Source organism: Papaver somniferum, chromosome 4, assembly GCF_003573695.1.
Source record: "Papaver somniferum cultivar HN1 chromosome 4, ASM357369v1, whole genome shotgun sequence".
Lineage (NCBI taxonomy): Eukaryota > Viridiplantae > Streptophyta > Magnoliopsida > Ranunculales > Papaveraceae > Papaver > Papaver somniferum.
In genome coordinates, this window is record NC_039361.1 from 62,739,733 (window position 1) to 62,767,320 (window position 27,588).

Genomic DNA, 27,588 nt, shown 5'->3' on the forward strand with positions numbered 1-27,588 from the left:
AACTTGTAATCCAACTAAGATACCAATGGAGTTTGGACTTAAAGTTTCAAAGGCACAAGAAGAAGCTGAGATTGATCCAACGAGTTATAGAAGAAATGTTGGATGCCTTAGATACTTGTTACACACAAGACCAGACTTGGCTTTCTATGTGGGAGTAGCAAGCCGTTATATGCAGAGTCCACGCAAGTCTCATGGTGATGTAATAAAGCAGATATTGAGATATCTAAGAGGAACAATCAGCTATGGATTGAAGTATGGTCGAGGAGGATCAAAAGGAATTGTTGGGTATAGTGACAGCAGTCATAATATTGACCAAGATGATGGAAAAGGTACAACTGGTCATATATTTTATCTAGGTGAAGCACCTATTACATGGTGTTCACAGAAGCAAGACACTGTAGCCCTCTCATGCTGTGAAGCTGAGTTTATGGCTGCAACAGAAGCAGCTAAACAATCAATATGGCTTCAAGAACTGTTGGGTAAAATCAAAGGAAGAGAACCTGAAAAAGTTCTCATCAAGATTGATAATAAGTCTGCAATTGCACTCACTAAAAATCCAGTGTTTCATGGGAAGACGAAACACATTCACAAAAGGTATCATTTCATACGAGAATGCATCGAGAAGGAGGTCATTAACGTTGAACACATACCAGGAACTGAGCAGAAAGCAGATATATTGACAAAGGCATTAGCTCGGATCAAGTTTGAAGAAATGAGACAATTGATTGGAGTACAAGATATGTCACGGGTAAGGTTGAAGCTTAACGGGGAGAATGTTGGTTAAACTTCAACATAGAAGTCACTAACAAGCTGGTTAGGACAAGATTAGGAAATTGATGTAATCCTAAGGGAATTAGAAGTCATCTAGTTTTAAGAAAAGGAAAGACATGTAATAAGGTAATAGGACTAAGAAAAGGAATTCATAATTCTATATATATATGATCACCAAAGTTGTGGTTGATCATATGAGCAAGATTAGAGCTTGTGTTTAGTTTTGAGAGATTTTCTAAACATCAATAAAGAGAGTTGTCTTTATATAAGCTAAGTTTCATCTTGCAGTTGCCATTACTAATCACTCTTGTTAATCTGACCTTGTGATGCCCTGATGTAATATAGCAACGTATTCAGAGTTGGCATAAAAAGGCCCGGTCTGGTGCAGATAAGTACAGCTATGTTATGATCTCCACCTTTCTGTTGTATCTCTTTGGCAACAGCTTCGCGATTGTCGTAATCCAACTTCATCGATCTCTCAAAAGTCCGTATCTCACCATTAATCTTATCTTTTGTCGTCTGATCGTAAGTTTTCCACCCCTCTCCTGCTAAAATATCAATAAATTTTTTGCCTTCACTTATGTAAAAATTATCTTTTTCTCTTAGTTTCTCGTTTGCCACGTACTCGTTCCAAGTTGATAGATCCCCCATTGCTCTTTTCCCTCTGTGTTGGTGATGGACGTGATCACAAATCTCCTTCTTCTCCTAGAATACTCGCACAATCTCTAATAAAATACTATGACCAATAAAACAATACACTCCCTACTATTTATATATACACACCGTTAACTCCATTCCTTTCGGAAATAGAACCTATTACGATTAGGAATCCTCCTTGGGAGCAGACCTCATCGCCCGTGAGTAAGAAATACTCCTAGAAGATGTAAATTAGGAAACCTGAGAGCGGACGGAGAAAATGCGATCACGATACCAGATAAGATATTTAGTGGGAATGGGACAATGGTAGATGAAGCTTCTTTAGCTTTTCTTGATGAACCTGATCTGGTAATTACCGGTAATCTTGAAGGCAATGCCGACTCTAGCTAGCAAAAGCAAACTTGTCATTAATTTATACCCATGCAAGAATCTCCCTTTCCCAAAATCAACATAAAAGTTACCGAAGACGGATGAATAAAACACTACCAGCCAGATAAATTTTCTACCTGGAAGTTCATTCAATGTCCTTGGTAAAACTCCAAGTTCCAGAAACTAAAAAGTCATGATGTATAAGTTTCTCACTCATTAAATCAGTTGAAATTTTTTTTAAAAAGTACAGTAAATAACAACCCAGAATGATAAATCCAACCGTGTGTAGAGTAACAGACGGACGACTGGTTTCATTCTGCTTCTCCAGCATGCCAGCACAATTTTAACTTTAAAGTTATTTTCATAAAAGAACATGTTAAAACAAAAAATTGAAAACCATATGATTATGTAAAACCAATATCTGAGAGGGGGAGAGGGATCAGAATAAGTTTTGCCTATGGGCACTATATATAACAGGAAGAATTTACAGAGTATGTAAAATCCGCATGACTAATGCATGAATAGTAATATTCATTCAATTTTACTACTGCTGCTACTGAACAACTATTACCATCATTTTGCAGAGAACACAAAAAATTTAGAACAAAAACATTGATAACCTTCTGCTTCTTCAACTTCTTCTCCACACCCTTGACATTTTATTGCCTGATATATCATTCAAGGTCCTGGTCATTAAACCACCATGACTATCTGTGCATACCACCAATCACTATGTAGGACATCCCAAACTTCTTGTTCCAAGAGAGAGAGACCCGCAGATATAGATTAGCATTCACCAAGGACTAAATCACAACCCTGGATGAGTGCATTTTAGCGAGCCAATTTGAAACCGCGTAAAGAGTACCAGATGGACCCTTCAACTCACAATCTGACTAATAGTCACTTTCTAAGAATTCCCTCTGTTTCGCCATCGTACCCTCAAACAAAGGAACAAATTTAACACCAAACCAACCTCCCACGTCCCTTATGCATTGGTCTGTACCAAAAACGAGGCCAGTAACAGCTTTAAGAAGGCATAGCAAGTCTTGTACTGAGTAACAGATGTAAACAGTCCCATGCGGCTTGCTATGTTCCCTTTCATACTTCTGAATTGCACCATTGAAATATGTAAAAATTTTGCTGCGGCCTGCGGCAGACAGACATCGTCTGATTCACCAATTCAACATCACACATATTTTAGCTCAAAAGATACTTATATAGACAAATTCAGAAGTGAAGACCTTAACACGAAAATAGAATATCAGAACTTATAAAGGCAAAAGGTTCAAAACAGAAATACAAAAAGCACCATATCCTATATTTGGTACCTTTTTTCACGACCATAAATTTGAAAAACGACAATATGATCTCACTAAAATAGATTTGTAACATCAAAAAAAAAAAAAAAAAGAAGTAAAATTCCAATTTCTGGAAGACATGCTAATGGGGAGAAAGGTCAGAACACTACCTAAAGCAAAGAAATATAACAGAATAGGATATGAACCTATGTAGCAAAGATACCCAAAGTGCAGTACTCAGAACGTTTGTCGTGTACAGTACTATTCATGTTCAGTAGTTTAACATGGATATATAAGATGGCAAACTTAGTCATAGAAGGATGGGAGCAGAGATTTAGCAAACTTAATGCATATAAAAAACCAATACTAAAGCATAGAAGAAACCAGAGTATTTAAGACTTTACAGGAGATCAGTACCAACCTGGAAGTGCTGACCTCATTAGATCCTCACACCAGCATGATATTACATGGACTGATGCATTCAGTGCTTTGTTTCTAAAAACCTTTTCAAAAAAAATTTCACACAACCATAACAGAGGCGCAGCTTTTTCCCAACGATCTGCATCGATAAGCTTAGAGTCTTAGACCCTTCAGGATACCTGTTTTCCCAACGATCTGCATCGATAAGTTTTCATTATTCTTGAAACTCGATTTTCCCTGATAACCAAGAGCTGCTAAAATATTTTGCGAAGACCGCCATACTCAAATTGCACAGCAGCACCAACAAAGCACAAACAGTATAGAAGGCTAATGTTTACTTTGTTCCAGTAAGAACCTAAACAGGCACACCATGGTATACATTTTAAGTGATAAAGATTTCTTACCAATCGGAATGGCCAGAACTCCAAGTAACCATTCTTCGAACTCCCTCTTATCAAAGACAGCGATAGCATCCCATGTTTTTCTCAAAACTGCACGTGACACTGAAGATGTGAATTCCCTGGACGAAGCCTTCTATCAGGACGAGGAGGCAGCCCAACTATTGACTTCTCTTTGGCACTTGACAATGTAAACATCGTAAAGAATCCACAGTGGTGCATGTAAAGTCGAAAACAGAAAATAGCAGGAGACAGTCACGATTATGCATGACTGATACAGGGATAAGCTAGTACGCACAGACAGGGGAGAACAAAAAAAAACTCTACTACAAGCTTCGTAGCTTGGTGATAAACCTCCATCAGGACTTTAAGCTCTTCATCCATCAAAGAGTTGCTTAGCCAATTAAGCAAATTCCTCAGTTTGCAGAGTTGGGCCTGAACGGAAAAGCCAGGAGTTTAATAAGCCAGTTATCACATCACAACTAATTTAGTGAAAGTGATTGAATGTGAAAAGTCACAAGAATCAATATCTAAAAATCAGCATACTCCAAATTCATCAGAGGAGTATCTATCAATCCACGTATTGAATCGGCGAGGTCGTTTATTTGCCTAATGACGGCTTAGCAAGTGTGGCTGAGAGACGCACACATGGCGTTTATAGCACCAAGTACATGAGCAGCAACTTTCAATTTCCCAGCTGGGGTCGGAATTTCAAGATGTACCATATCTAGATTACCCGACACAGTGGCTAAACTTAACATATTTGGCAGTCACAGAGTGATGAATGGTTTCTGCTGTAAGGTCTAAATCGCATTCCTGAGATGAAGAGGTTCTCTTCAGTCTTCACATTATTTAAAGTATAACGCATTAACAGAATGTTAAGTACTGCACAGATAAGAAATAAAACCAGGTATCACCTTAAACTCACATGATGCAGTTTATATGTAGCCAGTGTGTGAATAAATATCCTCGATGCTCGGCTTTTGGTGCATCAACATTTTAGTTTCAGGCGTGCACTTTTGATCTTAAAATAGGCCAAAATATGAGTCTTGAGGCGTTTTTTAGAGGGGTTTTACTCTTTACAGGAAAACCTTATATACAACTTAAAGTGTCGAAGTTTAAAGAGAAAAGGTGAAGGCTGTAACAAGCAAACAGTAGTAACTAAGTATGTTTAGTTTGGTGTGCACACTAGACAACAGATGCCAAGACTTCCGGATTAGCTTCAAATTATGGTGATACAGGTCTATCAACTTTGGAGTTTTGTGCGATTTTTTGTGAGGTTTAAACTCAGATAAAGTCGTGTTACGTATGTCGTGTATCTGAGAATGAGACCTGAAGCTTAATCCTGACATTTAGACTGTTCACTCTTGCAGTAACTTTCTCACATTTTTTAGCCTAATTTTAGTATACAGATATCTTGACTACTAAACCTAGGTGATGTTCTTGGAAAGTAAGTAACTGATAAGCGTAACTGATACCTTTAAAAATTACCAAAGTCAATAACACACTATCCATATACGAAACCCAAATTCTCAAAGGCCTCACAGAACTATGTCTGAGCCAGGTCATCCTGAATCTTAGCCTATATTAAGGACTTTGCTCCAACAGGAAACTAAAATGGACGAAAAGACTGATAACCAAGCCAAAAGAAGCAAATAAAAAGCCTTGGCAGTTGAGAGCCATTCCTCTTGAACGCTAATTCCTAACAAACAAATCTTTTCATATAGCAGAACTTTTAAGTTGATGAAACAGTGTGCTTACCTTCCCAAATAAGATATTCCATATTGTACTATGTACGAAAGACAACATATCAAATAATCGTGTCTTCCTTCTGTGCCCCTGTCAGACAAGACAAAAACTACTAGCACTTCAGATTTTACCCACAGAAGCCACAATATATAGTTCATTGACAGCAACTCAGTGTTTTCAACAGGTTGGATTTGCAACTGCAGTAAACTGATGGATCTGTACACATCTATCAAATAAAAGGGAAATTTCGAAGGAAGAAGAACCACATTTCAGGCAACTATCCCCATAAGCAAGTTCTTTCTAAAACAAGCAGCAATCACGGATACTAATACATGTTAGTTATACCCTAAGAACTCTAACAAGATCTGATAAAGCAAAGCAATATACAACAACTCATGGCAAGAAAAAAAAAGAACGAAATGAAAAGCAAGCATTTCATTGGACATCCACAAAAATGAGAGATTCTGAAAGAGGCTGGAATATCACACATGGAAGACTAACTAGTAATCGAAATACATTAGAATGGTACTCGATATCCAGATAACTGTATACTTATTATCGTGAACTACATTAAGCAGTAAACTTAGCTTCACATGTGGAGCTTCATTAGGGTCAAACAATGAAACTACATATATGCATGTTGGTATAAGAACAACGAAAACCAAGCTAAAGGCTTGCTAGCAATTAGGGACGATTGTTGCAGAAGCTAACACAGTAGCCACTCCAACCGTAATGAGCAGAAATGGCACTCAGACACTTGGCTTAGATAGTCAATGTCGAGTCCTCAGGCCTCACCCAGCAATGGTCATGAAGAATAGTACCTCGCAAGAAGTACAAAGTGAAGGTTAATATCCATAAGCTTCAAGCCTTGGTCTGAGTCTAACAAATTAGGATAAGGCTAAGTAATTTATAAATATGCTTTATGGGAAAAGTGTAAACCTAGCGACTAAACAGTGCAAGTAATTGTTATAGTGAAGGTGAAACAACGTCAGAAGCATAGTGAAGATGAAACAAAATCCGAAGCATGTTAGATGAGTCGCTAAGTCAGGCTCATATGATAATAGAAAGTGGCCAACCTTTGTTCAAACACAGCAAGAATAGCTTGTGCATCAGATGTCACAGAGTGCTCAAATCAGCAGGTAGATGTGCAATATGAATCAACCTGAATTGCAAACAATAGTTACATTAGGATCATATATATGTATTGCAGAAATAACACATTATACATACATAACTATAACACCACAAGGATCTTTAAATCTACTGAGTAGTAAGAACTATGAACCAAGAGAGAGACTATCACAGAAACACGCAAACTACTCGCAGGAGTGATCACCATAATTTTCCTTACACAGATACATAGTGAAGATGAAACAACATCGGAAGAAACTACCAAGTGAAGTGAAGAAGTGATCACCATAATGCCCTTACCTAGATACTGTTGCCAGACCCTAAAGGTATATCCACTGAAACTAACAGCTAAACAAAAAAACATTACCAGTAATTTGTAGGTGCTTCCAGACACATTAAGGGAGTGGACTAAATACATGACTTTCTGGTGTCATAAGAGCATAATCTCGTTTATACACACTGACTGCGAGAAAAAACTGGTAAGTCTAAAGAAATCAAATTGCCCTATTGAATATCATTTTGAATACACGCTACTGTTGAATTGAATCATTTAGGGAAATCAAACTTGAGGTTTATCATCATGGGGCAACAAAAAGACAAGTTTTATCAGAGAATCAAAACAACAAGTAATAGAGTGTAGAGATTAAACCTTGAAGATGGTGAGGAGAAAGAGTTGGATTACTGAATTTTCAATACTGTGATCTGGAGTTTGAGTCTTCTTCTCCTCAGAAGGAGGAGCTAAACAGAATCTTTCTTCATTACCCACTGCAAAAATTGAAAAAATAAAACAAGTTTATAAAGAGACTGAAGGAATTGAGGAATGGGTACTAGAAAAATTCAATTTTATAAAAAGAGAAACAGGGAGAAACTACCAAGTGATGTGAAGAAATGAGAAACACGAACCCTAGAAGAAGAAAAAAATCAAAAAATTTAGCTCAAATTATTGAGAATGGAAAGGAATACAGAGTTCCGATCTAAAGATTGATTGAAAATTTAATAAGGAATCGGCTAAAACAAGTTTTTGAAAGTTTTCCGAATAGAATCCACTTCGAACTCAAAAATCATCGAACGAAGAGAATCAAACAAATGAACCATATATGAATGGTGTTCTTGATTGACAAGTTTTTTCTTCGTATAATCAGGTGCCGGAAAAAAGACAATGGTTCTCTACAGAGCGGGAGAAAACACCAGCCTAAAACCGCCTCTCACAGTTTTCTTTTTACTATTTGTGGTCCAGGTAGGCCCAGTCCCTTGGGAGATGTGGAGAGTCTAGTTAGCAATTCGGGGTACGGGGAAGTTCGGGATGACATATATACGGGAATTAAACGGATTCAGGTAGATCGGGTTCGGTCAAAAATCCGGTCAATGATTCGTTGTTCGTCAGTAGTTCGGAACGGCATACGTACGTGTATAATTCGTTTTTAAAATATGAAGTCGGCTTAAGAAATTTAACAGGTATAAAAAAATAAAAATATAGAATTTACAGGCGGGTTATCATGGTTTGTAGTTTAAATGCATATATATTAAGTACCTTGTGATAATATCACCAACATATGGTTGGTCCGGTGGTTTAGGCGCTTTGTGGGGGAGCTTAAGGTGCTTTGATCGTATCTCGTAAGCTGCATTTTTGGAAAAATGTTATAAACCGGCCGCATGGAACCACCGAGTCTAACGAGTTGGACCGAGTTGACCTAACCAGGCTAACGAACTAGTTAGCCGAATAATTCACGATATATACGTAAACCCCATAATATACGCGTAGTATGTTCGGGGTTCAAGTAATTCGGCCGACTGGTACGGATTCAGGCAGTTAGTTCGGATTCGTGAAAAATTTGCCGAATTACTAACTAGGGTGCAAAGGGGATTTTTTTTTGGTAGTTTTTCTCTGTGTTCGTTTATCCTTTATGTTTTTTTTTTTGAAGATACGAGATGCAGCAGTGGGGGCCGATATAACGCTAATTTAGAAACCTCATATAGGGACTTCAATCAGATCTATAGTGACCCAGTTAGTTGGTTAAGGGGGTCTAAAGGCATATATAAAATCAAAAATACCCTTTCATCCATTAAAGAAAACTGTTGTATGCTTACAACAAATTAACAACGGAAATGATAAACTGATAGATAAAATGAAATTAGTAGCTCCTTAATCAAAGATTCAGGCCATATTCTGAGCTGATGAACAACACAGTCATTGGGTTTTCTTATTTCAACGTTCATAACCTGAGAAGATACTTCTCTTACGCGTTTATAACAATCATTATTAACCCTAATGATCACACAATGGATGGGCGACATGTGCAGCTGTAACACCCCGATTTCGGCAGTGGTTCGCCGATGGAATGAAATATATGCAATGGTTTGTCCTTTCCTAAGACCGAGGCCTGATGGGTTCACTTGGTTGAGTTGTTAGAAAAACTGCTCAGTTAAGCGTGCTCGGCTGGGAGTGGTCACAGGATGGGTGACCCCTCTGGAAGATGCTGCTGGATAACCGCAGTATTGCCGCTAAAAATCCCACACTGCTGGATAACCGCAGTGGGTAAGTGGGAACAATATCAGTGTTTGTTGGAATACAACTAGGGATGGTTTTCTTGTTCTCGGGTGGGAGAGTATGCTAGGCCTTTGAGCTAGATACTGGTCTCACAAGAGGCAAGGAACGTCTACATTATACCGAGGCCCATTCAGCACAACTAGCTCTAGAGTTGGCATAAAAATCTGCAGTTAAGCGTGCTCGGGAGAGAGCAATCCAGGGATGGGTGACCTCCCAGGAAGTTGTTGTTGGATGACCGCAGCAACGCCCGTTGAAAACCCCACACTGCCGGATGTCCGTAGTGTCTAAGTAGGGACAGTATCGGTGAAGAGACAGGTCATTACATCAACTAATCGAATGGACTAAACAGAATCTAAAACAGAATAACTACAATCTCTCAGGCACTCGGTTAAAGAAATACATGCACCCTCAAGCTAGCCGTTAGCTAAGCATGCAACATTGCCTCTCCCTGAGAAACATCCTTGTCCTCATGGATAAACTGTGGATAGTGAGCCTCAATGTTGGAGATGGCTTCCCATGTTGCATTCTCTGGTGAGGAGTTGGTCCATTGGATGAGTACCTGGCGAACCAACTTGTTACCTATGAGGACAGTCCTGGTGCGTAAGGCCTTCTCTGGAAGCATGATGATATCCCCTGTGAGATCAACAACTGGTAGTGACGGTGAAGGCACAATGCTGTCACCAATGTGCTTTTTCAGCTGAGAAATGTGGAACGGGATGAATGTGAGAATGCGATGGAAGCTCCAGCTTGTATGCTACTTGACCAATCCTCTGCAGAATAGGGAATGAACCATAAAACTTAGCAGAGAGCTTGAAGCGTCTGACAGAAACAGAGGCTTGTCTGTATGGATGAAGTTTTAGATAGACTAAATCTCCCACTTCAAAAGGCCTCTCAACTCTGGAAGTATCTGCATAAAGTTTCATCCTCTCCTGAGCTTTTTGAAGGGCTTCATTGGGTAAGTCAAGCATATGTATTCTCTCATGTAAGTATGTTTCAACATCAGCAACAGAGGTGGTGGCAGAAGGAGGAATGACCATATGAGCTGGTGAGTATCCATAGTGTGCTTGGAATGGAGACATTTGTAAGCCTCTGTGAAAGATGGTGTTGTACCACCACTCAGCAAGAGAAATCCATTGAGTCCAGTGACTAGGTTTGTGGCCAGTAATGCATCTCAGATAGTTCTCTAGGAAAGCATTGACTCTCTTAGTTTGGCCATCTTTCTGAGGATGATAGGCAGTACTGAGGTTCAAACTGGTGCCGAAAGCTTTGAACAAATCTTGCCAAAAATTGCTGGTAAAGACCTTATCCCTATTAGAGACAATGGAAGAAGGCAACCCATGAAGCTTTTCCCACAGATGCAGTTGTGTAAGGATGTTGCAGAGCAATAAAGTGTGCATATTTAGTAAGTCTATCCACAGTGACCAAAATAACACTCTTCTTGTCACTAAGTGGCAAGCCTTCAATGAAATCCATAGTAATGTGTTTCCATGGATAACTAGGGATTGAAAGAGGTTGTAGAAGCCCATCATGAGTTATAGAATCACCTTTACATCTTTGGAAATTTTCACATTGAGAGACAAAGAGCAAAATATCTTTCTTCATCTCCTGCCAATAAAAGTGTTTTCTGGCTCTAACATAAGTGGCTTGCATACCTGAATGGCCACCAGCAACAGTTGCACGCAAAGATTCCAAAATACGATGTCTAATATTACCTCCAGTTCCAATGTAAATCCTATTTTTGTATCTTAAGATACCTTCTTTAAAAGTGAAATGAGGCACATAATCAACTGAAAGTAATAATTGTGAGCCCATCTGCTTTGGCATCTTGAGAATAACTGAAAAAGAACATCTTGCACCCAAGTTGGAGCAGAGATTGAGATTGAGTGACAAGTAGCTGAATCAGTAGGTCTTCTAGATAAAGCATCAGCTACCACATTTTCAGCACCCTTCTTGTATTGGATGTCATAATCAAATCCTAGCAATTTAATAAGACATTTCTGTTGCAAGGCAGTAGTAATTTTCTGGTCAAGAAAGTATTGAATACTTTGATGGTCAGTTTTGATAATGAATTTAGTACCTTGCAAATATTGCCTCCATCTTTGTACAAATAAGACAATAGCCATGAATTCCTTCTCATAAGTATATAAAGCTTGTGCTCTTGGTCCCAAGGGTTTGCTGAAATAAGCAATTGGTTTGTTCTTGTAGTAAAAAATCTCTCACACATAGATCACTGGCATCACTTTTCACCATAAATGGCTTTGTAAAATCTAGCAAAGCTAGAATGGGAGTATTTATCATTGCTTCTTTGAGTTGATTGAATGCAAGTGTTGAAAAAGCAGGGGTCTAACAACTGTTAGAGCATTGCTTGGTCGAACTCGCATGCGTTGCTATCTCCATCATGTTTGTCAATGTTAGTGATCGAAACTGTAAGTCTTGATTTCTAATCTACTATAGCTAAGGTCTCGGACTAGGATAGAAAGTGTAGTTGAGATCAAGAACTCCATGACAATCATCATACAAGACGAATGACTACTCAAGGAACCGGTGGATCTTCATCAACTAAAAGGTAAGTGGAGACTTGAACTTATCTATCACTCAAAAGTCTATGTATTCTATCTCCTATCTTGAGACAAAAGTCGTTTTGCTATATAGACTTAAATTATACACATTTGGTATTTCGAGCCGAGTTCATCTCGCCTATGTATTTCTCGAAATATGTGTTGGTAAGCTTTCGCTTTAACCAAGTTCATCTTTACCTAGTGACGAAAGTCATGATATGTTTCAGTCACTTTGAAAATTGCTCTGACGAAAAATGGTTTGTGAATAACAACTATATAACGTCCTCTGAGAATGTTTCAATGATTGAAATGAGAGTTTAGACTATATAACCATTGGTGGATATAAGCATTGTTGTGGAAACACATATATGTATAAGTCATAATCCTTGACCAAAGTTTGCGAACTTTGTTGATCAAGAGAACCGGAATTGGTTTGCACAGTTTGAGAACTCAGTCCGCGAACTGGTGGAGGTTCTCGTCCGAGAATATATGCTGGAGTTTGGAAACTCACTCAGCAAGCTCGGTCCGCAAACTCAGTCCGCGAATTGGCGAATTTCTCAAACCCGGGAATTTCTGCTGGATTTTATGAACTCCTTCCGGGAACTTAAGTCCGCGAACCCAGTCCGCGAACTTGAGTAGGTTATGTCTAAAACGATTGTTCTTGAACTCATCTTTATATTGATTAAGGAATGCTTTTGAAAACTGTGGATATAAAGTTCATGAACCGATTCAAGTGAATCAAATCGTTTTTGCTTCAATTGTGTCTTGTGAAGTTACATAAGATCAAAGCAATTGAACAACTCTCTAACTAGTTCATTTGAGTCATTTGAACTAGTTATGGTGAAGAACAATATGGTTGATATGAAAGTAATCATATGGCTAACCATTTGGTTAACTATTGTTGAACCAACTAATGTACAAGTTTGGGTATGGTTACACGAACCTAGAAAGTGCATTTCATGTGTGTATAACAAGCTATGTTTTCGATCTAACGGTTGATAAATATTAGCTTGAATCTAATCAGGTTTTCATCTAATGGTGAATATTGAATGCTTTGTTACCAAGCTAACATTGATTGCAAACCCTGATTTGGAAGACTATATAAAGCAGAACTATTGCAACTGGGAAAGCTAATCCCCACACTTTATGTGTCATACTAGTTGTAGCTAGAGTTGATTCTCCTTTAACCCTCTGGTTTTCTTTTCTCAAACCGGGTTAACGACTTAAATACTTTTTTGAGATTGTGAAGCCAGACCGACACTACTTTCTCGTAGTTGTATGATCTGATCTTGCTGTTTCTATCGTACGAGTACAATTGGAATAATTGGCTTGAGATTTCTATCTCCGATAGGCAAGATAAAAAGTAATCACAAACATATTCGTCTCATCGTTTGTAATTTCACAAAAACTTGTTTCGCTAGTCGATTAAGTTTATTGTGAGGTGATTGATAATTCTAGTCTGTTCTTCGGGAATATAAGTCCGGGTTATCAATTGGTTCCTGTTCACCTTGATTTTATCAAAAGTCGGAAAAAAACTCATAAGTATATTCGTGGGAGACGGATTTATCTATTATCAATAGACTTTTCTGTGTGAGACATATTTGTTTATTAAAGTCTTCGATTTTGGGTTGAAGCAACTCTTAGTTGTGGGTGAGATCAGCTAAGGAAATCAAGTACGTAGTATCCTGCTAGGATCAGAGACATAGGGAGCATAACTGTACCTTGGATCAGTTTGAGATTGATTGGGGTTCAACTACAATCCAGGCCGAAGCTAGTTTGTAGTAGGCTAGTGTCTGTAGCGGCTTAATACAGTGTGTGTTCAATTTGGAATAGGTCCCAAGGTTTCTCTGCATTTGCGGTTTCCTCGTTAACAAAATTCTGGTGTCTGTGTTATTTCAGTTTCCGCATTATATTGTTTATCTTTATAATTGAAATATCACAGGTTGTGCGTTGTTCAATCAATTAGAGTATCCGACCTTTTGGTTGTTGATTTAAATTGATTGAAACTTGGATATGGTCTTTGGTACCATCCAAGTTATCTCTCTAGTAGTTGATAAAGACTCGCAGATTTCTATTTGCTTGAGTATAGATCAAATCGAGAGATTGAGATATTAACTCCTTTGATATACTTTTATCTAGATGAGTCTGACTGTCTAGTTCATTCTCTAGAAAAGTATATTGGAGTTAGTCCATATAGATTGCTAAGCGAAATATTGGGTAGTGTTGTTAGACCTCCGCTTTTTCAATTGGTATCAGAGCAGGAAAACACGTTCAAGACCTTACAAATATGTGTTTGTAGCGATCTGACTCGATGGACAGAGGTGTTATCTCTATTAACGTACCACCAATCTTCAATGGCTCTAATTACTTATGGTGGAAAATTGCTATGCGATCTTTTCTTCAAGGGCGTGATTTCAATCATGGGTATATGTTGTTAATGGCTATGATGCTCCCGTTGTGGCAGTTGAAAATGTAAGCGTTCCCAAGATCATTGGTGAATACAGTCCTGCCGAGATACTTGCTGCAAAGAAAAATTCCGACGGTTCGAATGCCATCATACATGCCATTACCCCAAATCTTCAGCACCATGTGTCTAATGCACTAAGCCTAAAGAAGCTTGGGATATCTTGGAAACCGTATTTGAAGGTAACACCAGTGAAAAGGAAGCTAGGCTTCAAAATCTTAATTCCGATTGGGAAAACCTTCGTATGGCAGATGAAGAAACATTTGATGAGTTTAATCACAAAGTGTCTGAAATTGTTAATGCATCTTTTGCATTGGGTAAGACTATTCCTGAAAAGGACATTGCGATGAAAATTCTCAGATCGCTGCCATCTAGATACGAGTCTAAGAAGCATGCCATCGTTGAGGGAAATAACCTTGATAATCTCTCCAGAAATACGCTGGTTGGGAATCTTAAGATCTTTGATCATGAACATTCATCCAAAACTAAGGATGTTGCGTTCAAAGCACTAAAGGACACTAAATTACTTGATAAGAGTAAAAAAGTGTATATCTCTGAAGATGATCACTCTGAGACGGATTCATCAGATGAAGATCTTGACAAGTCAGTCTCGATGATCACAAGACAGTTTAGGGATCTTCTAATAAAGAGAAGTAAACGGTTCTCCAGAGATAAGCCTAAAACATCAGCTAAAAACAGGGAAACTGATGAGACTTATGATGAGGATATGCCTCAGTGTTTTAAGTGTAAGGGATTTGGTCATTTTGCAAATGATTGTCCAAATCGGAAGAAATACACTGGGAATAAAGGTCTTACTGCAACTCTTGATGAAATGTCTGATAATTATGATTCTAATGAAGACGAGAAATCAAGCGTTGCACTTCTTGGTGAAAATATTGATTTTGATAACTATAGCAATACATACATCAATCTAGATATTCTTTCAGAAGAAAACCCAACAAATCTGGAAGAAAAAATTGACCCAGTTATTGGAAACTCTACTTGTAATGTTTCAGGATCCGATATGTATCTAGCTGCGTGCACATCTCCGATGCCTGAATATCATCCAAGATTGACGTGTTCATTCTGTTCTCAAAAGGGTCATGAACTATCAAGGTGTTACAAGTACAAACATCAATTGAGGCACGCCAACAAACTTCAACGAAGAACCAATCAATTAGCAAACAAGCTTAAACTTTCCCAGAAGACTGTTGAGGTATGTAAGATTTTATCTTCGTCTAAGAATTTAGTTTCCAAAGACAAAACAAGACCATTAGATATGAAAGTATGGTCGAGTCGTTTTGGTAGACAGAAGTCTGAGGATTCCTCTCAAGAGGAGCATGGTGGACAAATTGTTGTTCATCACAACACAACTTGATTGTGTTGAATTGTAAGTCTTGTCTCATGTTCCTGATCAAAAGAGACAAGATTGTGCACCTATCAGGCTTTAGGAAAAGTTTTTTTTTCTTTTCTTAGTTTTTGTCCTTTTTGTCTATAAATAAAGAAGGGTTATTATCGACAATTTCTAATCTCTATAGGGTTGAGAATTGGTCGTGCACGAATCAAGTTAAAGGTTTCGAAACCCTACATTCCTTCCTTAAAACCTCTTTTTATATCAAGACTACTTGTTGAGCTTAAATTGTAATTTCCTCTTACAAACCCATACTCTTATGGATACTCCAAGAATGATGTCTTCAGATGGAAAAGATGTTAATATGATTGATAAGTCATCAATCATGAAGGAAAAAGAAAAATCTTCATTGCCTCCTACTCTGAAAAGAAAGAGAAGGAATGTGAGGAAGCCAAGAGCCGTTCCTTCAAATTCTCAGAAGTTTTCTGACATTCTTGAAGAGATGAAGGAGATGTGAAAGGAGATTCATCAAATAAAGGCTTGTGTGTTTAGATCTTTGGAAATTGAAAAGGCCCTGGTTTGACATCATCAGCCAAGACGGTTTGTTGGTATTGACTCCTTCCTCCACGAACCCTATATTCCAATGGTTGTTGACGACAAGGAGTTCGGGAACGACAATGAATTTCTCAAAGAAATTATTGCCTAGTATATCTTCTTTTCTTGTTTTATTTAAAAGAATAACTAGAGTTTGGAATAGAAATGATTGTGATTACACATAGATATGTCCAACGATTTTCATCTTCATATTTTTAGGTTTATTTGTTTAAATTCTAAAATTGTTTGGAAGATGTTATTTGCAGTATTAATCTTTATGGTTTCATATGTTGCAATGTTGTTATGGGATTTATGTGTTTACGTCCGTGAACTTGATTGTCCCATACCTTGTCAAGAGTAAAGTCGTTCATGAGTTGATATGTATGTATTGATGAAAGAATGAATAGACTTTTGACAAATAAAAAAGTTAAGCCTATTGTGTCAATTATTGATGGAAGATAGGTTAGAATATTTTGTTTGAAAGGATTATGTCTATTGTATGTCGCTATGCAAATAATGATGGATTATAGAATGAATCCTTGTGTATTCCGCAATAATGATCTTCCTTGATCCATATTTTATGTATTACTGTGAGGCTACGTTATGTGTTTTATGTTGAGCACTAAACGACCAAGCTAATTATTTTTATGATTAGCTTTGTTGTTGTTCCGTAAGGTACTTTATATTGAGCATAATCAACTAAATTAATCATCTTGTGTGGTTATTTAGTTATGACTCCATAAGTTTTCTTATGTTTGAGCGTTTTTGACTGGGTTGATTGTTTCTCATGATTAACTTAGTCATTGCTCCATAAATTTTCTTATGTTGAGTATGATCAATTAAATTGATTACTTTTTTGTAATTAGTTTGGTTGTGTATTCCGATGTTTGAGGGTGAAAACGGTTTCTGCTGATTTCAGTAATTTCGTGTGTGTGGGTGAGAAACGAGTTTAAACCCTAAACAATGTACTACAAGGGAGTACTTTGATTCGAGATATCAATTTGTACAAATCCAGCCTAAACCAAGAAATGGCCGTTCCATACTTGCTTGGGTCACAAAGTGAAGGAGAAGGGTTGGTCTTATGGAGGGAAGCGAAGAGAGTGTTGAGACCAGAATAGTTGATCCTGGGAGAGTAGTTGTTTGACGACTTGTATCAGAAAGTGAAAAGCTAGCAAATTGGGAATCTAACAAGTGATTTCTGAGTGTCGTATTCTCGTGACTAAAACTTGTCCTTCGGTGGAAATAGGTGAGACCTATTTATACAAGTCGCAACGAAACGTACCCTAGTCTCGCAAAAAGTGGAAACGGTTGAGTAAATGGAAGAAAGCGGTAACGGGTAACGCCTGGAATTGATGTTTCCATAATGAAGGAAACGTTTCACCATTACTTCTTGTATTTACTAACTGCCCCACTCTTATGACACTTTCTTGTAACGGGCGTAGTGTACGCCGCACGCTGTAAACCGCCAGACCAATACCCTGATGAGCATCCCCCAGTTTGTGACATGTTTTGATGTCTCGAGTGTTTTTGTGGAAAACGTGTAGCATGTTGCTATTGTTTGGCAAGTTAAGATTGAGAGGTTTGCTGGTTCGGTGGTGACCTTCGACGGCCGAGATTTTGCATCCTGAGAGGAAGGTTAGCCGTTGATTGTGGTTACCTTCCGTTGGTAGCAGTGGCGTGGCCATGGTGTTGGCATGGCTTGCGCATGCTCTTGGCGTGGACGATTAGGGTTTGGTGCCGTGACCAAAGAATTGGCATAGCTAAGTGTGTGGCGTGGCGATAAAGTTGGCAGTGTAGCCAAAGGTTGCCACAAGTCATTTGGTGGAAAGTTTGTACGGCTGAGATATGTATCTCAGGAGGAAGGATATCCGTTGATTATTGAAACCTTCCGTTTGGCAGCCAGCGGAAGGGAGGCATGGCTTTGGCATGGTTTAGGCGCGAACAAGCTAGGATTTTGGCATGGTTTTAGGCGCGGCCAAAATTAAGGTTTTGGCATAGTTTAGGTGCGGCCAAAATTAGGGCTTGGCATTGGGCCAAAAGTTGCCATGCGTTCGGTGGAGAACTTGGACGGCTGAGATTTGCATCTCAGAAGGAAGGGCGGCCGTTGATTGTTGCAACCTTTTGTTTGGAAGCCAGCGGCATGGAGGCATGGCCGACATGGCTTTGGCATGGTTTAGGCGCGGCCAAGATAGGATTTGCGCGACCAAATTAGGGTTTTGGCATAGTTTAGGTGTTGCCAAAATTAGGGCTTGTCATTGAGCCAAAAGTTTCCACGCGTTTGGTGCGAACTTGGACGGCTGAGATTTGCATCTCATAAGGAAGGGCAACCGTTGATTGTTGCAACCCTTCGTTTGGCAGCCAACGACATGGAGGCATGACCGACATGGCTTTGGCATGGTTTAGGCGCGGCCAAGCTAGGATTTTGGCATGGTTTTAGGCGCGGCCAAAATTAGGGTTTTGGCATAGTTTAGGCGCGGCCAAAATTACGGCTTAGCATTAGGCCAAAAGTTGCCACGCGTTTGGTGGCGAACTTGGACGGCTGAGATTTACATCTCAAAATGAAGGGCGGCCGTTGATTGTTGCATCCCATCATTTGGCAGCCGACGACATGGAAGCATGGCCAGCATGGATTTGGCATGGTTTAGGCACGACCAAGCTAGGATTTTGGCATAGTTTCAGGCACGGCCAAAATTAAGGTTTTGGCATAGTTTAGGTGTGGCCAAAATTAGGGCTTGGCATTGGGCCAAAAGTTGCCACGCGTTTGGTGGCGAACTTGGACGGTTGAGATTTGTATCTCAGAAGGAAGGGCGGTCGTTGATTGTTGCAACCCTTTGTTTGGCAGTCAGCGACATGGTTTAGGCGCGGCCAAGCTAGGATTTTGGCATAGTTTTAGGCGCGGTAGGGTTTTGGCATAGTTTAGGCGCGGACAAAATTATGGCTTGGCATTGGGACAAAAGTTTCCACGCGTTTGGTGGCGAACTTGGACGACTGAGATTTGCATCTCAGAAGGAAGGGCGTCAATTGATTGTTGCAACCCTTCGTTTGGCAGCCAGCGACATGGAGGCATGGCTTTGGCATGGCTTAGGTGCGGCAAAGCTAGGATTTTTTCATAGTTTCAGGCACGGCCAAAATTAGGGTTTTGGCATAGTTTAGGTGCGGCCAAAATTAGGGCTTGGCATTGGCCAAAAGTTGCCACGCGTTTGGTGGCGAACTTGGACGGCTGAGATTTGCATCTCAGAAGGAAGGGCGGTCGTTGATTTTTGCAACCCATCGTTTGGAAGCCAGCGACATGGAGGCATGGTAGGCATGGATTTGACATTGTTTAGGCGCGGCCAAGATAGGATTTTGGCATAGTTTTAGCCGCGGCCGAAATTAGGGTTTTGGCTTAGTTTAGGCACGACCAAGATTACGGCTTGGCATTGGGCCAAAAGTTGCCACGCGTTTGGTGGCGAACTTGGACGGTTGAGATTTTCATCTCAGAAGGAAGAGCGGCCGTTGATTGTTGCAACCCTTCGTTTGGCAGCCAGCGACATGGAGGCATGGCCGGCATGTCTTTGGCATGGTTTAGGCGCGGCCAAGCTAGTATTTTGGTATAGTTTCAGGCACGACCAAAATTAGGGTTTTGGCATAGTTTAGGTGCGGCCAAATTAGGGCTTGGCATTGGGCCAAAAGATTCCACGCATTTGGTGCCTAACTTGGACGGCTATGATTTGCATCTCAGAAGGAAGGGCAGTTGTTGATTGTTGCAACCCTTCATTTGGTATCCAGCGGCATAGAGGCATGGCTTTGGCATAGTTTAGGTGCGGCCAAAATTAGGGCTTGTCATTAGGCCAAAAGTTTCCACGCGTTTGGTGGCGATCTTGGACGGCTGAGATTTGCATCTCATAAGGAAGGGCGGTCGTTGATTGTTCCAACCCTTCGTTTGGCAGTCAGCGGTATGAAGACATGGCCGGCATGACTTTGGCATTGTTTAGGCGCGGCCAAGCTAGGCTTTTGGCATTGTTTTAGGCGCGGCCAAAATTATGGTTTTGGCATAGTTTAGGCATAGCCGAAATTAGGGCTTCGCATTGGGCCAAAAGTTGCCACGCGTTTGGTGGCGAACTTGGACGGCTGAGATTTGCATCTCAGAAGGAAGGGAGGTTGTTTATTGTTGCAACCCCTCGTTTGGAAGCCAGCGACATGGAGGTATGGTAGGCATGGATTTGGCATGGTTTAGGCGCGTCCAAGCTAGGATTTTGGCATAGTTTCAGGCACAACCAAAATTAGGGTTTGGGAATAGTTTAGGTGCGGCCAAAATTAGGGCTTGGCATTGGGCCAAAAGTTTCCACGCGTTTGGTGGCGAACTTGGAAGGCTGAGATTTGCGTCTCAGAAGGAAGGGCGGTCGTTGATTGTTGCAACCCTTTGTTTGGCAACCAGCGTCATGGAGGCATGGCCGGCATGGCTTTGGCATGGTTTAAGCGCGACCAAGCTAGGATTTTGCTTAGTTTCAGGCGCGGCTAAAATTAGGGTTTTGGCATAGTTTAGGTGCGGCCAAAATTAGGGCTTGGCATTGGGCCAAAAGTTGCCACGCGTTTGGTGGCGAACTTGGACGGCTGAGATTTGCATCTCAGAAGGAAGGGCGGCCGTTGATTGTTGCAACCCTTCGTTTGGCATCCAGCGACATGGAGGCATGGCCGGCATGGCTTTGGCATGGTTTAGGTGCGGTCAAGCTAGGATTTTTGCATAGTTTTAGGCGCGGCCAAAATTAGGGTTTTGGCATAGTTTAGGCACGGCCAAAATTACGGTTTGTCATTGGGACAAAAGTTTCCACGCGTTTGGTGGCGAACTTGGACGACTGAGATTTGCATCTCAGAAGGAAAAGCGACCGTTGATTGTTGCAACCCATCATTTGGAATCCAGCGACATGGAGGCATGGCTGGCATGGCTTTGGCATGGTTTAGGCGCGGCCAAGCTAGGATTTTGGCATAGTTTCAGGCACGGACAAAATTAGGGTTTTGGCATAGTTTAGGTGCGGCCAAAATTACGGCTTGTCATTGGGCAAAAAGTTTCCACGCGTTTGGTGGCGTACTTGGACGACTGAGATTTGAATCTAAGAAGGAAGGGCGGTCGTTGATTGTTGTAACTGGTAGGCGTTTAAAGATGTGAAAATAAGACAATAAATGGATGCCTACAGTGATACCTGCAAGTGCACAGGGTCAGTTGTAGCTTGTGTGCAAGAACAGGGTCATTCCACAGGGACTTGGGGTGTTATGAAGTTTTCCTAGCTAAGCTATATGCAAGGCAGTGACAATGAGGGATAGGCCAAGGCAGTGAGCAAGGCAAAGCAATAAGGCAGAACAGTTAAGAACCAAGGCTGTAAGCCAAGGGCAGGGGGAGTTTGTGCACTGATTTCAGTGCACAACAAGCTGTAAATTGCACAAAAACTAAACAAAGCAGCAAGGAAAATTTAACTAAGCAATAAGAAAAACAGATTCGGAGTTGCAAGTGACTGTGAAAACAAATTGTGGGTTAAGCTAAGGGCTTAGAATCTACCTTGTGTCCTAATCAAGCAATGCAATTCTAGGTTGAAATTAGGATCTTAAGCATACATTAGAATGGGAGGAGAATCAGCTTGCTCATTGATATGCCCCTAGTATTGACTGTCTTTTGACAGCACAGTCAATCACAGGCATATCAGAGCACTGACTTCTTCCCATTGCTCAAGCAAGACAAGCATTAAGACGACTATCCTAGCAATTCATCATTTAACAGTGCACTAGGCTTCATCTGAGCCTTAGCTGAAGAACTAGAACATGTTGACAGTAATTAAAAACATGATGAACATAAAGAGTAATTGAAATTGAAACAAAAACAAAAACAAAAACAGAACATGTGAGGAATTGAGGAACTGGCTATTCCAGTCCTCTTGGCGGTGCACTGGCTAGTCCAGGCATGCCTTCTATTCGACACCCTTGTGTTCAATTTATACAAAAAGGGACCTATGAACCCTAAATTAAAAAACCTAATTTTACAGACCTAGGGTTTGATTTTTTTACCTAATTTGGTTGACAGGTCTTCACCACATCGTCGACCCATGCTTTATCTCTCTGCTCTGATTCTTCTCACGCTCCTGCTGCTGTGTCTAGCATGAATTACTTCATCAACTCCACACCCTAGGGTTCAGAGGCGTGAGTGTGGGTTTGATGAAACAATAAAGGCTAGGTGGATGGGTTTTTGCAGATATGGGGGGTAGTTGGTGGCAGTTGGTGTAGGTGGTGGCGATGGCAGTGGCAGTAGCAGGTGGAGGTGATGGTGGCGGAATGGGTGTTGCAGAGAGGAGGTGGATAGAAAGAGAAGAAGAAGAAGGAAATGAAAGAGAAGTCGATAGATTTTAGGGTATAGGGTTAGGTCTTTTCGGTGTGAGGCGGAACAGAAGAATCTGATGATCAGCGTGTGAAAGACGTTGGATACGAAGATGGTTGGTAGATCTAACGGTGGTATGAGAGATGAATCACTTCGACCGTTGGATTGTGAAATACAACAAAGTCAACGGTGCTAGATGATGTTAGGTACTGTAGTGTAAAGCGGGAGTATCTAATTTTGATGCACAGGCATAGGAGCGACCGTTGGATTCAAATACAATCTAATCTGAAGGCTTGGAATTTAAGCGCTGTGGTGTTTGGCAGAGACTTCAGATTTTGATGCTCTATGAATGAGCGACCGTAGGATGATGAGTTGGATCCAATCTGACGGCTGAGAATGGAGGCGGTTTTGGTTATAGAAAATGGGTTTGGGTGAGGGTTTTGGGCCTTGGGTATGCCAAGCCCATATCTTCTTTAAGAACAATTCTTCCTCTTCAAGCCCACTTCTAGCCTTTTGGTCTTGTGCACAACATTCTTCGCGGCTTCCTTGCGTGATTCCTATCGGCTTCCACCACTTTTCTGCTCTTTTCTGCTCCGCTATTCATCCAAACTTTATTTATTACCTAAAAATGCAAAATTAGTTAATAAAAATATTTATTCTTGAAAACAAAGAAAATACAGAATATGGGATAAAATGTAGAATTAATGCACAAGATGAGTTAAATGCCAAGAAAAATATAGAAATATGCACTTTTTAGGACTCATCAAATACCCCCAAACCTGAATTTTACTTGTCCTCAAGTAAAACAAAACTAAGGAAATCCTACCTATACCACTGTCGCTGGTCTCTCGAATGCATTTAGCGTATGCACTAAGCCTTTTAAACCACTAAGTGTCCCTAGTGGACGAGTGAAGTCTCGTGAAGGTTTGCTTAGAACGTACCTACAAAGTTCTAGGTCAAAATATAAGCTCAGATTCCATCAAATGTGACATGTGCAAGTCAGTTTAAGCTCACAGCAAAATGGAGATGTCAATCTAGCTATCAAAGGCACAATCCTAGCACTGATAACAAAAAGACACGTGATAAGAGTGTAAAGTGTATCTACACATGTTTCTAGAATGACCTGAAGTTATGACTACTAACCCAAGAGATAGTTTTTAGGCTAAGAACCGAATTCTAAGCCAAGCTAGCTGTCCGGCTTTACGAGAATTGTGAATGTTCACCCAATGAGTTGGTGATATTTCAGTTTACCCGCGTTATACATCGATGGCTGCACCCTCCTTGCTTATTACAAGACTATTTACAACAAAAAGATGACTCTTTACATGACTCTTATTTACATTGATTACTCTCTTTTATTTTTGGAACAAGAGAGAACTATTGTCTTTAACATGACAAAACATGGAATAAATAAATACTTGATTTTTTTTTTTTTTTTTTTTTTTTTTTTTTTTTTTTTTTTTTTTTGAAGAAAAACTTTGATCTTTACAACATAGTGACACTTTTGATACATGAACAAAAAGAAAAACATAATTACATGACTCTTAGCAAGAGGTGGCCCTTATCGAATGCATCCGGTCAAATTCTATGGTTGCTTTTCTTAACGTATCCTCCAACTTCTATCCCAGCCAACCAAAGAACAAGCTAGTCAAGTCTCATTCAGTATTCTAAAGTGATTGGCAATCTAACTTCCTATCAAACACCTTGAAGATCGAGGCTATACATGTATTGGTAGATCGTGCGCGTGCAAGTTTCTTATCACTATGTGAATTGTGCTAGAATCAGGGTGCCTAAATATCTAGACTAAGACTCCTAAAATTACATATTTGCACAAGAGTCAACATTTCAAGGTAAATGAGCTCCATTTTTATGATTTTTTTTTTTTTTTTTTAATTTTTTTTTTAATTTTTTTTTTTTCAAAAAGAAGGAGTTCTTTTTTCAATTATGGCATATTATCAAAGTATCTACTTTTCACCCCCAAACCTAAACTAAACATTGTCCTCAATGTTTCAAAATATGAACAAAATTATAATACAACATATGAAGAGGATCATGTTGAGTAGAGAAAAAGGAAAGAAAGAATACCCGATTTCGGCGAAAGCAATATTAGAACTCGTTATCAAGGCAAAATCCAACATATGTCAGCCGAGATCATATTGGATTAGCAAATATATACAAAAGGAACAAAAGGGTTTTAAGAAATTTTATCTACTGGATTATATACAAAAAATTCACCATACACTAACAATCTAAAGAGTTGAGGATCAACCCAAAAGACAAAGTGTAGAGGTTTCAACAGCTTCACACAATAATAATATGATAGGCATGCAAGTGAAGCTGTGAAACAAAATGAGCTACCCCCAAACCTGGATTTTTCAACAGATAAAATTTTGGATACAAAATCTCGCAGTTTTTGGGGTTCATCATGCACAAGGTCTAATTCGAAATGAACTTTGCTAGGGACGGGTACACATGCTAATTCCAACTGTGGTTCCTCAAAGATATTATACTTAGATGCAAAATAGTCCAAGAGGACTTGAGAGGCACACAGTTCCAGGCCTAGATTAGGTATTCTCATGAAAATTGGTTTGACAATATGTGACAAAAATCTAGGTAGGATGCAAGGCTATCAGATTGTGACTTAGGCAAGAAAGTGACATCTAAGCGTCTCACATGCATGAGATCAAGAGTATCAATTATCAGTCACATCAGCATTATCTAAGTCACACTCAAGATGTGTAGCATGCTCATCATCACAAAAAATTTGCACAAGTCCTAATTCAGAATCATGGTTATCCGATATATTCAAATTATCATCAACAGAAGCAATATATTGTGGCTTAAGTATGGAATCAGACACATCAACTATGTTTTCATGCATAGGATCATTAGTGTCAACAGAAGATTTACCTAAGTCATGCTCTTCACAGGATAATTGCACAATATCTAAATCAGTATCAACACACATGCATATGAATACTAGAAGAAATATCATTCATGAAGGTCGGGGCAGAAAAGCCTATGTATTTGAAACCAAAGGTTCCACAACATTTTCAGCATAGACATGTTCTTCTAACATAACATTATCATCATCATCATCATAGTAATATGCATACTTGTCCCTATTAGCAGTTGTGGTGTCATTAGTCAACTCATGTTCCTCTAGATTAGGTTCATATTCAATATCATACACATGAGAAGGACTAGACATGCTATTTCAAAGTTCAATTCATTACCACCTATATCATGTGACAGTGTCTCAGTTTCCCTAATGGATTCCCATGACGGGTTTTCTCTGCAATCTCAGCTAAAAATTTCCATGCATCATCCACAGTTTTATCAAGAAATTCACCATTACACATACACTCAACCATGGCTCGAGATTTAAAGTCTAGTCCCTCATAGAGGATAGCGACAAGTCTCCACTTCTCAAATCCATGGTGTGGACATTCGCTCAACAAATCATTAAAACGTTCAAAATAGTCAAAAACAGTTTCCTCATCCAATTGGACAAAACAATTGATACTTTGACGAATAGCGATGGTCCTATGATGTGGAAAGAATTTTTTGAAAAATAGATCTGTGAGTTGGTCCCAAGTGTTGATTGATTGTGGTCTCAAACCGTAAAACCATGTTTTGGCCCTTTCCTTTAGAGAAAATGTAAACAAACGCAATTTCAAAGAGTCTTCGGACATATGATCAGGTTGCATAGTCCGACAAATTTGTTCAAACTCTCTTACATGAGTATAGGGGTTCTCAGAATCGAACCCTCGAAATAAAGGAAGTATTTGTATCATGCTTGCATTTATTTTAAAAGGGTTATTGGTTTGAGGTAAGACAATACATGATAATGGAATTTTTATTGTGGGATACATGTATTCATGGAGAGCACTAGGTTGGCCCATATTGAAAAGACACAAAGCCCACTATTTGGTTTTAAAGGGTTTTCAAAAATTTGGTTTTTTATGGGAAAATTTTGGTTTTTATGGGTTTTGAAAACTTTGGTTTTTATGGGATTAAAAATTTGGTTTTCGAAATTAGGAGCAAAATCTTTTTTTTTTTTTTTTTTTTTTTGTGTTGGGTTTTGAAGCCCAAATTTTAGTTTAAAAGAAACTACAAGCCTAACAAACAACTAAATTACAAGCCCAAATAAAGAAAAAATAAAAATAAAACTAATTATTACAAACCCACAAAAAAGAAAATAAAAATAAAACTAAAATTATTACAATCCCAAATAAAGAAAGAAATAAAATTAAAATTAAAAAATTATTACAAGCCCACAGATTAAAAATGGAAGCCCACAGGTTGGGTTCTCTTAATGGGTTTAGGCTTACCTTTGAAGCACAGCCCAGCTGCTCAGTTTGGTTGCAAAAGCCCAGTTGGGCTTTGGATCATCCTAAGCTTTGGCTTCAACACTCAAGGCCCAGTTGGGCTTTGGTCTTTCTTCTCCTTCAGCAGCTTACACCCAGTTGGGCTTGGTTCAAATCAGTTCACTTCACAAGCCCAGTTGGGCTTTATCTTACACCAGCTGCAGCAGCTTCAGCAGAGATTGCAGCAGACTTGGCCTGGCACCAGCAGGAGTACCACAGCAGCAGCATTCTAGCAACAATAGTGCAGCACCATCCCACAGCAGCAGCACCACAAGTTCAGAGGCACCACAAGGCACAGAGCAGGACTTCAGGCAGCAGTTCTGGCACCAGCAGCAGCAACACCAGGTTCAAGGAAGAACCAGCAACAAAGGTGCAAATGGGCTGCAGTTCACAGCAAGAAATGCAAAAAAAAATGCTTATACTAAGATGCAGATGATTACACTAATATGCAGATGCTTACAAGAACTACACAGCAGGTATGAGTATGCAAAGAACAGCAAAAAAAAACTTCAAAAACACGGCAGCCAAGTCCCCGGCAGCGGCGCCAAAAACTTGGTAGGCATTTAA

At 39.6% G+C, this 27,588-nt stretch overlaps 1 long non-coding RNA gene across 4 annotated transcripts; it reads right to left on the reverse strand.

The window, feature by feature from the left end:
- Positions 1 to 2,236: 2,236 nt before the first annotated feature.
- LOC113275704 lies at positions 2,237 to 7,973 on the reverse strand. Of its 4 annotated transcripts, none has more exons than XR_003323735.1 (8): positions 7,666 to 7,973; positions 7,443 to 7,558; positions 6,739 to 6,824; positions 5,675 to 5,752; positions 4,212 to 4,348; positions 3,920 to 4,006; positions 3,517 to 3,710; positions 2,237 to 2,964 (listed from the first exon to the last, which is right to left on the reverse strand). It is a non-coding gene; the product is annotated as an uncharacterized LOC113275704 (long non-coding RNA). The 4 variants fall into 4 exon arrangements; XR_003323733.1 differs by adding an exon at positions 4,460 to 4,729 and having other exon boundaries at positions 3,920 to 4,348; XR_003323732.1 differs by having other exon boundaries at positions 3,920 to 4,348.
- Positions 7,974 to 27,588: the final 19,615 nt, after the last annotated feature.